General features: G+C 45.6%; 1 long non-coding RNA gene across 2 annotated transcripts in view; it reads left to right on the forward strand.

The window, feature by feature from the left end:
- The first annotated feature begins 4,592 nt into the window (after positions 1–4,592).
- The window catches only part of LOC119469769, a 71,380-nt gene continuing 62,943 nt past the window's right edge, over positions 4,593–13,029 (forward strand). For both annotated transcript variants that reach the window (XR_005198612.1, XR_005198613.1), the window contains exon 1: positions 4,593–4,806. This is a non-coding gene — a long non-coding RNA (uncharacterized LOC119469769). The remainder of the gene's footprint in view (positions 4,807–13,029) is intronic.

Below are 13,029 nucleotides of genomic sequence, written 5' to 3' on the forward strand. Positions count from 1 at the left end.
TTTCCTTCCCTCCCTCCCTCCTTCCCTCCCTCCCTTTCCTTGTTTCTTTCTTTCTTTCTTTCTTTCTTTCTTTCTTTCTTTCTTTCTTTCTTTCTTTCCTCTTTCTTCCCCCCCTTCTTTCTTTCTTCTTTCCTTCTTTCTCTGTCTCTCTCCCTTTCTCTCTCTCTCTCCTTCTTTCTTTCTTCTTTGTCTTGGGCTGTTTCTTGCTTGTAATTTTACTGATCATCCGCTAACTTAGGACGTTATGTAAAAGATGTACATGGTTGAACCATTCAATGACGAAAGTTTTTCCATATAGTTAATCACAGAGGGCAGAATTTAAATCCTGAAACTTGGATGCCTTCAAAACTCTGCTTGTTGGCCTACTGCTCAATGTGAATGAAACCGAACTGCTTTCCGTAATCTTTTTTCTTGGGCTTTTCCCAATTGCATAACTGACTCAAAAGAACATAAGTAATTTTTTTTAACTCTGTAATTGTTATGTATGTAAAACTAGCTCTAAATACATGAAATCTTTAAGGAGTCTTGGGGAAAACCTTTTTTTCTATTGTTTTTATGCATGAATTCCTTATGTTTTTGACCAAGGCAATTTTCTCTTCATTTACTCTCCGTATATTTGTTGAAGTTTACAGTATTCAAAGTACTCTTTGTGTCATCAAAAACACTAGGGGTTTGGTCTGGGCCCCGTTGCAGGCCAGAGATGAGTATTGTTAGGGAAGGAGGCTTTTTATTTGGGGATATCAGCTGAGAGAACGGGAATTCAGTTTCAAATCCATCTCCTTGACCAACTACTATTGTGATATTTAATAGCAGTGAAAGTGGTAATATAGGACTTAGGAGGGTAAGGAAGCAATCATAATGAATGAGGGGTGCATGTGATGAGCTTGTGAGTTTCAGTCCCTTGCCTGAGAGATGGTTTCCAGGAAGGAAGTCAAGTAAAACATTCTTTTCTTTTTTCTTTTATTTATTTATTTATTTATTTATTTATTTTTTAAGGAGTCTTGCTCTGTCTTGAGGCTGGAGTACAGTGGCACGATCTCAGCCCACTGCAACCACTGCCTCCCAGGTTCACGCAATTCTCCTGCTTCAGCCTCTGGAGTAGCTGGGACTGCAGGTGTGCACCAACACGCCCAGCTAATTTTTGTATTTTTAGCAGAGACAGGATTTCACCATGCTGGTCAGGACGGTCTCGATCTCTTGACCTCATGATCCACCCACCTCAGCCTCCCAAAGTGCTGGGATTCTTATAACTAAGTTTCAAGTTGTAAGACCAGGGAGGGTCAATTTTTATGTTTATTCAAAAAAACCCATACATATCAGGCCCGTGGGACCATTGGGCCAGTTTCATTTCCAGCAAGAAGCTGTTTTCTCGAGGAAGCATTCATGGCCATGTGCAGCCGGGCTCCCTTCCCCTCCACCCTCCTCCCACTTCAGCAGCCAGTCCTCTTACCTCCTGAGGCCAGGGCTGCAGAGGTTGTGGAGGGTTCTTGCACCCTCCTGGGGCCCCGCTGACTGGGATCTGGGCTTGGCCCTGCTGTCCAGGGGTGTTGGGGGTCTGGACAGTTCCTGCATCATGAACCACCTCATACATGTGAAAGCTATGGACTCTGCCCCCAAAAATCCCCACTGGGCCTCATTTCATTTGCGTTTCAGCGTTCACAGACTCTGAAATCATCCAGTTAAACCTGTGACTAGATGGGATGGTCTTCCAGGTGTGTGGCTCTGAGGTTGTGTGTGTGTGTGTGTGTGTGTGTGTGTGTGTATGTGTGTGTTTAGTGTGTTTATGCTGAGACTGGAGCTTGAGCTTCTGAAAACTCAGAGCAGAGAACACACACATCTATTCCTTAGGACTGTGAAGAAACCTGCCCCTACTTCTCATCCCCCACCCCAGCACTGGGGCAATAGACACCTCCTGTGGACAGGGGATTTGGTCCTTGGGCCCTTTGCTGCTGGGCCTTGTTGGCTGGTGGCCTGATGTTGGGTCAATTGTCAAGGCGTCCTCCTTGTGGCATGAGGTCCAGTCATTCCCCAGGTGAATCCTCTCTTCCCTGTTGGGGGTTCCTAGGGGGTTGGATGCTGAACCAGGCATTCACATGTCACCCGTTCCTCTCCTGGATCTGGTCAAGGGAGACTGAACACAAAGACCTGTCAAGTGGAGCAAAGTGTCTGTGTCCCCTGGGACTTTCTGCCAATGGCTGCTCTGGAAGACTGAGACTCTTCCTTCTGGACCTTGGGACCCACCTGGCCCTGTCCTGACCTCCCAGGGAGCACTGGCAGGGCTCATGGCCAAAGCTGCCTGCAAGTTGCTGCAGGGCTCTGCCTCTTGGCAAGGGTGACCCATCCAGCGAGGTGAGAATGAGTAGGTGCTGGCTGGGAGAGGCCTTCGTCTCCTTTCCCTAACATCACCTGGAAGCCACTGCAGAGTCCTCTCTGCTGTCCTGAGTTGGGGCCAGGGAGAGTGGCTGGGACACCCTTCAGCTTCCAGGGTAACTCGTGCTGGTGCTTATCTGGGAGGGTCAGCTGTGCACCACACAGCCTCCCTTAGGGGAAGGACTGCTTGAGATTTGTCCAGTAGGGGAAGGAAAAGATGAAAGATGGAGAAACGGTATCAACACTTAGGCTTTCAAGTTGTGACCCTGCAACCTATCAGCCGGTGACTTCAGTGGGGCCAAGGCCCTTTCTGAGTCTTAGTTTCTTTATTTGTAAAGTAGGAAGATAATCATGCCTCCCTCCCAGGGCTGCTGTGGGAATTAGTGTCTGTAAGGCAGTACCACGTGGTCACTGCTGTCAGCGTTCACTACTACTAACCTGGTGGGAAAGGCAAGGGGCTAGGAGTGGGGCTTTTGATCTCCAGCCAGCCTTTAGTACAGGGAGTGGGGTGGGTAGGCAGGTTCACATCTCTGCATTTTCTAGTCAACAGAGGAAGAGGTAAAAGAGTCCTTTTTACAATGTCTAGAGAGAGGTGAAAGGAGGGAGCGAAACAGACATCTGTACACCCACGTTCACAGCGCATCATTCACAACAGTCAAAGGTGGAAGCAGCCCAGGTGTCCACCGACTGATGAATGGATAAACAAAACACAGCATGTATCTGCAGCGAATATGAACCTTGAGAACATTATGTTGAGTGAAAGAAACCAGTCACAAAATGCTGTAAGATTGCACTTACATGGGGACCCCGAATAGGCAAATTCATACAGATGGAAGGTAGAACGGTGGGTGCCAGGGACTTGGAGGAAGCGGGGAGGGGGAGTTAGTGTTTTGTGGGTGTAGAGTTTCAGTTTGGAAAGAGGCAAAGAGTTCTGGAGACGGCAGGTGGGGATGTTTGCTTAATGACACTTCAACACGGTGAGAGTGGCAAACTTCTTGTTATGCACATTTTACTACATGCACAGATCCAGACGTTCCACCTGGTCGGCATTTCCTGTGGGAGGAGGGAGGGGCTGGCTGACCCCTTAGCCTCCAGAGCCTCATTCCTGTTCCGGGACTGTCCTCATCTGGCCCTGCAAGGCCCAGTGCTGATGAGGGAAAGGCCTCTCTGTGCTGGCCGAGCTCCTGGGCAGGCATATCTAAGGCAGCCCCTCCAGTGCCAGCCCTGCTTCCAGCTGCTCTCCAGAAGCCCCTCATTTAAGGAAAGTGCTTCCTGCTGTCCTCTCCAACCCCGTTGGCAGCCCGGTTGAGCACCAGGAGCTGGCACTCTCGTTGGCCCCGGCAGCCAGGGCTGGTACAGCCGCAGGCCCGGCCTCACAGCTCGGCTCTCCTGGCAGCGGGGAGCCTCTGGGGCCAGGGGCCAGCTCCGGGTCCAGGAATAGGGCGGGCAGGTGGCGCGGGGGCGCGGCCTTGGCAGGCACCGCTCTGCAGTGCCAGCTCTGCGCCGCCAAGGGGAGATAGAGCCCCGCGTTTGGCTCTGCGGCCTGCGCGGCAGGGGCGACAACGCGGCTTCCGGGCTGGGGTCGGGAAGGGCGCCCTGGGCCCGACCAGATTCCCCCAGCCCCCGTCCCGCCCCTGCAGGGCTCCCAGGTCGGACCTGCGCTGTGCGTGGCCCTCGCCAAAGCTGCTGTTCGGGGTATCTATTAATATTTGCTATGAAACAAAGCCACCCCAAACTCAGTGGCTTAAAACAACCATTTTATTCTCGCACATTTCTCAGTCCTGACCCACGTGGCGTCTGCCGGGGCTGCTGCGTCTGCGGCTCGGCTGGCTGGCACCCCACGGGGATGGCCCTCCAAGGGACTGGCACTCCTGGAGCTGGCCTTCCTCGGGGCTAGTCCTCCTCAGGGCTGGCCCTCCACGGGACTGGCACTCCTGGGGCTGGCCCTCCTCCGGGATAGTCCTCCTCAGGGCTGATCCTCCACAAGACTGGCACCCCACAGGGCTGGCCCTCCACAGGACTGGCACCCCACGGGGCTGGCCCTCCACAGGGCTGACACCCCACGGGGCTGGCCCTCCACAGGGCTGGCACCCCAAGGGGCTGGCCCTCCTCAGGGCTGATCCTCCACAGGACTGGCACCCCACGGGGCTGGCCCTCCACGGGACTGGCACTCCTGGAGCTGGCCCTCCTCCGGGCTAGTCCTCCTCAGGGCTGGTCCTTCACGGGCTGGCCTCCCAGGCAGCAGAGACCTCCTTTTTCTTTCTTTTTGGGAAACGTACCTGGTCCTCAGGTCTTCTGCAGCTCACAGGGGTTGGCATGATTCTTCGCCAGGATTTTTCTCCTGTAGGCGGTGGAAAGACTGTCTCTTCCCATGGGGTCGCCTTCTGGGAAGACTGTGACTCTAGGCTGCCAGCAGGATGGCTCACCGGGGGATGGGTGAGTCCTGGATTCGGTTGTGTGGGATGCCATCAACCCCACTCCCGCCCCATCCTTCTCAGTTATGTGAGTGAACACATCCCTTTATGATGGAACAAGTCAGTGTGGGGTTTCTGTCACTCGCAGTCAAGAGTCCTGACCAGAGCAGGAGGCAATCATTATAACAAACAGCAACCTAGTCAAACTAATTCATGTGTAGAAGTGTTTTTTTTTTTTTTTTTCTTTTTTTATGTAGGGCATTCTTTTGGCATTGAGGAGCAGGATGTACAACTTGACCCTGTGAGAAACAGGGAGTCTGGGGGGAGTTCCTCAGGCCTTCTTTCTTCCTCTGTCCCTTTGGGGTCTCAGTATCACCCCAGCATCCCTCAGGGTTTCTGCTGTATTCTTCTGTTTCCCGCTGTAGACTGGCTGCTTTGTGGCTTGTTGGATGCTCTGGTAACTAAGCTCATCTGTGGCTGGGACAGCCTTGGTGCCCATGACAGTCCTGATCCTCAAGGTCTGTGCCACAGCCACACCTGCACTGTCTCCTGGTGTGGTGTGCTAATTACAAGGACCTGGAAGGAAAGCAAAACGCATGTCTAGTCCTGCGCTGATCATCTGTGGACAGAGGCATGAGGTCATTTGTACAGTCATGGTTTCATATACCTCCTCTTCAACAAAGGCCATGGGTGAACCATTTTCTTTTAGTGGGTATAGTAGGGGGGCAGCCATGGCATGCCTGGTGCAGAGTGGCTGACACTGGATGTCCCAGATTCCCCTATGGTCAGAAGTCCCATGCCTCCAGTGGCCTGAATCATGCTGCTATGCTTCCTCACACCGTGAGGCAGAACTTCACCATCCAGTTCCTGTCCTGCACTTTTGTTCTAATGACTGGAATCCTCCCCTGCAGGCCACTCTTCCACACTTCCACCACCATGACTGAGTGAATTCTCCCCAGCAAGTGCCACGTTCTGTGGCTCTGCCCTCCTACTGCTCTCTCTGACCCAGCACTGCTTCTCTCTTTGATAGCCAAAAAGATCCAGTTCAGTTGTCCACTTCCCATGATAACTTTTCTTGATTCCAAAACTTTCCTCTCTCTGCTCCTCAGTCTCTCCTTGCTCCCTCTGGTAGAGTATTCATCACACTGAATCATAATAACCTTTTTCATTTGCCTATCTTCCACACTAGGCAGTAATTTAGCATGATGTAATGGGAAGACTTTGGCATAAAAAATCATGAGTTCAAATTATCACCCAATTATACTACATATTAGCTGTATGCCTGTGATGACTGAGTCAACCTTTTTGAGTGTTAATTCCTAATTTTGCAAATGCAGACAATAATGGTACCCACCTCATAAGTCTATTGTGAATATTGAATGAGATAAATATATAAAGTGAATTGCATTGTGCCTTTATTGAAGGCAGGGACAATGCTTAACTCATCTTTGGTTCCTCAGTGCCAAGCACAGGGACTGTCATATAGGAGACTTTGTACAACTTTGTTGAATGAATGAATGAATGTTTAATTCAAAGAATAAAGAAGCTCTAAGGATGGACTGTTGGATATTGGGATACAAGGGAATGCTTTGAGGCATATACTAAAAGAGATTGGGAGGTCTCAGTTAAGAATTAATGATGCATAAGACACCTCATCTCCTTACCTTTCCTAGGTCCGTGGAGGTCTATGGTTGTCAACAGTGATCACAAAGGAGTTGATAGGATCAGACTTATCTGTGTTAGTTGTCTTTTGCTGCATAATGATAGTATCACAAACTTCATAATTTAAAATATCACCCATTTATTATCTCATAGTTTTTATGGGTTAGGATTCTGTGCACTCTTTAACTGGATCTCTGCAAGACTGCAATCAAGGTATTGGCCATGGCTGGGGTCTCTTCAGTTCCCTGAAAGCTGATGGACTGAGAGCCCTAGTTGTGCATTGGCTGTGGTCGGAGATTATCCTCTAGTTTCCTGTTACATGGCCCTCCCCATAGGCAGCTTATAACATCACAGTTTGCTTCTTCCAAGTCAGCAGGGGAAAGGGAGAGACTGCAGTAGAACAAGGGCTACTATCTTATGTCATACACCCATATTCAGAAATCAGGTACCCATATGCATGTAAGTCCCATCACCTTTGGCATATTCTATATGGTTAGAAGCAGGTCACAGATCCTTCCCACACGCAAGGGGAGGAGACCACCCAAAAGCATAAACATCAGGAGTCAGAAAAAACAGGAGACCATCTTAGAATCAGTCTATCACATCATCTCACGTTAAACAACTATAAAATTGAACAAAATATTTGAAGCAACTATTTTTGGACACAGAACAGAGGACAGTACTGGACTGGATGCTCTGAGAAGAGCATAGGAGGTGAGCTCCACATTGACCCTGATTTTCTGCATGGGGCAATTTTAAGCCATAGCTTAGGAAAACAGAGCTTAAGTAGAAGGTGGTCTTGCTGAGCAGAAGAAATACAGATAGAAATTTGGGGCTGCCAGGTGGCTGGAATTTTAGGGGCAGGGTGCAAAAGAAAAGGGAATCTTAGAAAAGAAGCCCTAGAAATCCCTAAGAGCTTGGCCAAATCCCAATTTGCTCATATTTAGCAAAAGACTGAGAAGCCAATAACAGCTGCTGGGGGACTGTGGCAGATTGAATTTTGTAGAGATGGTCAAACAATATCTGTCATCCCACATGCTCTTTAAAAATATGACTTTGGCATGCTCCCATCAAGAAGTGGAGTCTGTTTCTCTCCTATTGAGTCTTGATAGACAGTGACTGCTTTGTAGAGCAAAGACAAGTGAACCCTGCCCTGCATAAATTTCTGATCCACAGAAACTGAGAGTATAATAAAATGGTTTTTGAAGTTGCTAAGTTTTAGGAATAATTTGTTACACAACAGTAACCAGAAGATGAAATTAAAGCTGAGCAGAGTTTTCTAAAGTTGCAAAGTGCTGGGGAGATACTGGAGTTCTGACCCCAGCTGAGCCACCTTGTTGAACATACTGGACATTTAATATGAGCTCCAGAAAGACAACATCTAAGCTATAAAGATAACATCCCTGGAGGAAAACACTGTAATATCAAGAATAAACCTGAGATAGACCTTCCCTGCCAGTAACTTGACTACCTAGCAGAACAAAACTTAGCACTATTCGGAGGTATATAACCCAGAATTTCTACAAATATCATTGATAATGTCCAACACACAATAAAAAATAACCAAACATAAAAAAACAGGAAAACGTGACTGATTGTAATGAGAATGATGTCGTAGAAGTAGACTCACAGATGACCCCAAGATTGAAATTAAAAATAAGAATCACTTTAATGAGTAATTTAAAAAATTATAGAAAAGGTGGACAAAATGGGTAAACAAATAGAAAGTTTTATTAAAAAAATTGAAACAAATATTCTAAAACTGAAAATTATCCTTCTTGAAATTAAGAATTCATTGAGTTGACAATATTATACTGGATAGTTGAAGAAAGGATGAGTGAATTAAAAGACCGATCAATAGAAATTATACAAACTGAAAAATAAAAAGAAAAGAGAAAGTAAAAACTAAACATAACAGCCATCATACGCAGAGTGCCTAAGCTGATTAATGTCAAGCCATCTAACATATGAACAACTGGAGCCTCAGAAATAGAAAAAAGAGAAAAAATATTTGAAAATATAATATTTGAAAATGTTCAATATTGATGTAGAATATCAACTACAGATGCCAGAAACTCAGCAAATATCAAGCAGGAAAAATATTTAAACACAAACCAAAGGTAAAGACAAAATCTTAAAAGCAATTGGGGTATGTTTGTGTAATAATACATCCAGGTAATAAGAAGAATGAGAGTTGACATCTCATTAGGAAAAATGGAATAAGAACACAGTGAAATGACATTTAAAAAAATGTTAAAATAAAACAGAAATCCAGTGAAAATGTCCTCCAAAAACAGGCATCATACTACCTAACTTCAAACTATTCTACAAGCTTACAGTAACCAAAACAGCATGGTACTGGAACCAAAACAGCATGGTACTGGTACCAAAACAGATATATAGACCAATGGAACAGAACATAGGCCTCAGAAATAACACCACACATCTACAACCATCTGATCTTTGACAAACATGACAAAAACAAGGAATGGGGAAAGGATTCCCTATTTAGTAAATGGCATTGGGGAAAACTGGCTACCATATGAAGAAAATTGAAGCTGGACCCCTTCCTTACACTTTATACAAAAATTAACTCAAGATGGATTATAAATGTAAGACCTAAAACCATAAGAACCTTAGAAGAAAACCTAGGCAGTATCATTCAGGACACAGGCATGGGCAAAGACTAAAACAGCAAAAGCAATGGCAAAAAAAGCCAAAATTGACAAATGGGATCTAATTAAACTAAAGAGCTTCTGCACAGCAAAGGAAACTATTATCAGAGTGAACAGGCAACCTATGGATGGGAGAAATTTTTTGCAATCTACCCGTCTGACAAAGGGCTAATATCCAGAATCTACAAAGAACTTAAACAAATTTATAAGAAAAAAACAAAACAACCCCATCAAAAAGTGGGCAAAGGATATGAACAGACACTTCTCAAAAGAAGACATTTATGCAGCCAAGAAACATATGCAAAAAAGCTAATCATCACCTGTCATTAGAGAAGTGCAAATCAAAATCACAATGAGATACCATCTCACACCAGCTAGAATGGCGATCATTAAAAAGTCAGGAAACAACAGATGCTGGAGAGAAAGTGGAGAAATAGAAACGCTTTTACACTGTTGGTGGGAGTGTAAATTAGTTCAACCAATGTGGAAGACTGTGATGATTCCTCAAGGATCTAAAACTAGAAATACCGTTTGACCTAGCAATCCTATTACTGGGTATATATCCATAGGTATATATATCATTCTATTATAAAGACATATGCACAGGTATGTTTATTGTGGCAGTGTTCACAATAGCAAAGACTTGGAACCAACCCAAATGCCCATCAATGATGGACTGGATAAGGAAAATGTGGCACATATACACCATGGAATACTATGTAGCCATATAAAAGGATGAGTTCATGTCTTTTGCAGGGACATGGATGAAACTGGAAACCAACATTCTCAGCAAATTAATGCAAGAACAGAAAACGAAATACTGCATTTTCTTACACATTAGTGGGAGTTGAACAAAGAGAACACATGGACACAAGGAGGGGAACATCACATACTGGGGCCTGTTGGGGCCTAGGGGAGGATAGCATTAGGAAAAATACCTAATGTAGATCACTGGTTGATAGGTGCAGCAAACCACCATGGCACATGTATACCTATGTAACAAACCTGCATGTTCTGCACATGTACCCCAGAACTTAAAGTATAATTTAAAAAAAAAAAGAAAATATTTTCCAAATATTAAGGGAGAAAAAGAAAGACATTCTAAAGAAAAAGTCAGAACAACTTGTGGCTCTCAGAATTGTGTTACACAAATGCCAAAGAAAGTTCCTTGGGCTAAATGTGAAGTATTCCAGTTTAACTGGAAAAAACAAAAAATAGCACTGGAAATTGTAATATGTGGATAAATACAAAAAGGACATTACAATTTTTTTCTTAAAAAACTATTGATTATTTAAAACAACAATAAAAATATCCAATGAAATTAATAATATATTAGAAGTAAAATATATGACAACCAAAGCACAAAGGACATAAAGGGGATGATTGAAATTATGCTGTTATAAAAGTGTTTATATTTGATAAGCATGCTATAATAGCACTCCAAGTCAGGTTGTGATAAATTGAGGACGCCTACTGTAATCCCTGGAGAAGCAATTTAAATTACAAAGTGTTACAATTAAAAAAGCACAGTGGCTCATGCCTGTAATCCCAGCACTTTGAGAGGCCCAGGTGGGCAGATCACTTGAGGTCAGGAGTTTGAGAACAGCCTGGCCAATATGGTCAAACTCTGTCTCTACTAAAAATACAAAAATTAGCCAGGTATGGTGGTACATGCTTGTAATTCCAGCTACTGGGGAGGTTGAGGCAGGAGAATCATTTGAACCTCAAAGGCGGAGGTTTCAGTGAGCCGAGATTGTGCCACTGCACTCCAGGCTGGGCAACCAGAGTGACATTGCTTATCAAACAAACAAACAAAAAAAACAAACAAAAAAGAAAAGCAAATAAAGTAGATAAAATGAAAGATATAAAACTATTTGGTTAATCCAAAAGAAAATAGGAAAAACGGACATAGAAACAAAGTACCAAAGAACAGGTAGAATAAATAGAAAATAAAAGCAAGATAACCATAAAAGTAATTACATTCAGTAAAAATGAACTATAAACTTGCATGAATTATCTATTGCTGAAAAAGAAATTACCCCAAAACACAGAGGCTTAAAATAACAAACCTTCTTATTTCAGTTTCAGTAGGTTAGCAATTCGGAACAGAACTAGCTGGGTTGTTCTGGTTCAGGATTTATTAAGAAATGCCAGTCAGGATGACAGCAGAAGCTATAGAGAACTGGGGCTTGATGGGAGCTGCAGGATCTGTCCCTAGATGGTTCACTCACATGGACAGTGTCAGGAGACCTCTGCCTCTCAAGCGCCTCTCCAACGGTTGCTTAAATGTTTTTATGACATGGCATCTAACTGCCCAGATGGAGCAGTCCAATGGACAGAGGAGAGAGGCACAGTGCCTTTCAGGATCTAGTCTCTGAATTCATAGACCATCACTTAAGCTTTATTTTGTATCTTGGAAGGGAGTCACTAAGTCTAGCCTGCACTCAAGGGAAGAAAATTGGGCTCCATCTATTGAAGAGTGTGATATAAAAATAAAAATAAAAAATAAAATAATGTGTGGGCAGGGCCAAGATGGCCAACTAGAAGCATAGGTGATTGGAGTTTCCCATCAAAAAGAACTGTAATTAACGTGTGAATCCTGCACCAGCAACCAAGGTATCAAAATTCTCTCATCAGAACTGACTAGGCAGCTGGCATGATCCATGGAGAGGAAGAGCAGTGTGGAGCAGTGGCCTATCTGAGAGCCAAACGGGGCAGGGGAGCACTGACCCCTAGCCAAGGGAGGTAGTGAGTGAGCATGCTACCCAGCTAGGGAAACAGTGCTTTTTCCTTGGAACTGTGCAACCCATGGATCGGAAGATCCCACTCCTGAACCCACGCCACCGGAGCCTAGAGTCCCCACCCCAGGGCCATGCAGATTCTCAACAGTCTCTCAGGTAGAATCTGTTTAAGCCTGCCAAGCTCCTCGGGGGAGGGGAGACCAGAACCACAGCTGCAGCTATCTGCTGTCTGAGCCATTTGAACTCCTTAGGGGAGGGACAGCAGCCAGCAATGGATCTCATAACTGCCTAACACACAGAACTCCGTGGGCAGGGGAAGGGTGGCATCCATCTCTATAGCTTCAGGCCATACTTTTCCCCTGCTAGAGTCAGGGAGGTTGGATAGCTTAGTCCCAAGAGGTGTCCCCCACAGCCCAACTCACTGGCTGTGGCACACTGTGGCCAGAGCGCCTCTTTAGGCCTGTCCTTGAGCCATCCTTTCTCAATGGGTGGGGCCTCCCTGCAGGAACTTCAGCAACTCCAGCCAGAGGCTCAGGAACAGAGCCCTGATCTCCCTGGGCCTGAGCCCCTAGGAGGAGGGGTGGCCACAGTCCCTGCAGACCAGCAGACTTACCCTCTCCAGATGGTAGTTGTGAGGAATTTGGACAGCCCAGACAAATAGGTTTTCCCCCAGCAAAGCACACCTACTCCATCAAGGGACAAAGTGCTTCTTTAAATGAGTCCTGTTCCCCACACCACCCAACTGGGTTAGACCCTCCCAACAAGGCTTATCAGACACCTTAAACTGCAGCAATCCTACCGGCATCAGGTTGGTGCCCCTCGAGGTCAGAGATGCCAGAAGAAGGAGAAGGCACCCATCTTTGCTGTTCTCCAGCCTCCCTGCGGGACATCTCCAGGTGCAAACTGGATGAATAGGACCTGAAGTGAACCCCCAGCACACTGCAGCAGCCCTACAGAAGAGGGACTTGACCATGGAAATAAAGACAAACAAATAGAAAGCAACAACATCATCAACAACAAAAAAGTCCCCACCAAACCCCATCCAAGGTCAGCAGCTTCAAAGATTGAAACTAGACAAACTCATGAAGATGAGAAAGGAGCAATGAAAAAACACTGAACATGGATGAACCTGGAAACCATCATTCTCAGCAAACTGACAGAAGAGCA

This window comes from Cebus imitator, unplaced genomic scaffold (genome assembly GCF_001604975.1).
Source record: "Cebus imitator isolate Cc_AM_T3 unplaced genomic scaffold, Cebus_imitator-1.0 Scaffold825, whole genome shotgun sequence".
NCBI lineage: Eukaryota > Metazoa > Chordata > Mammalia > Primates > Cebidae > Cebus > Cebus imitator.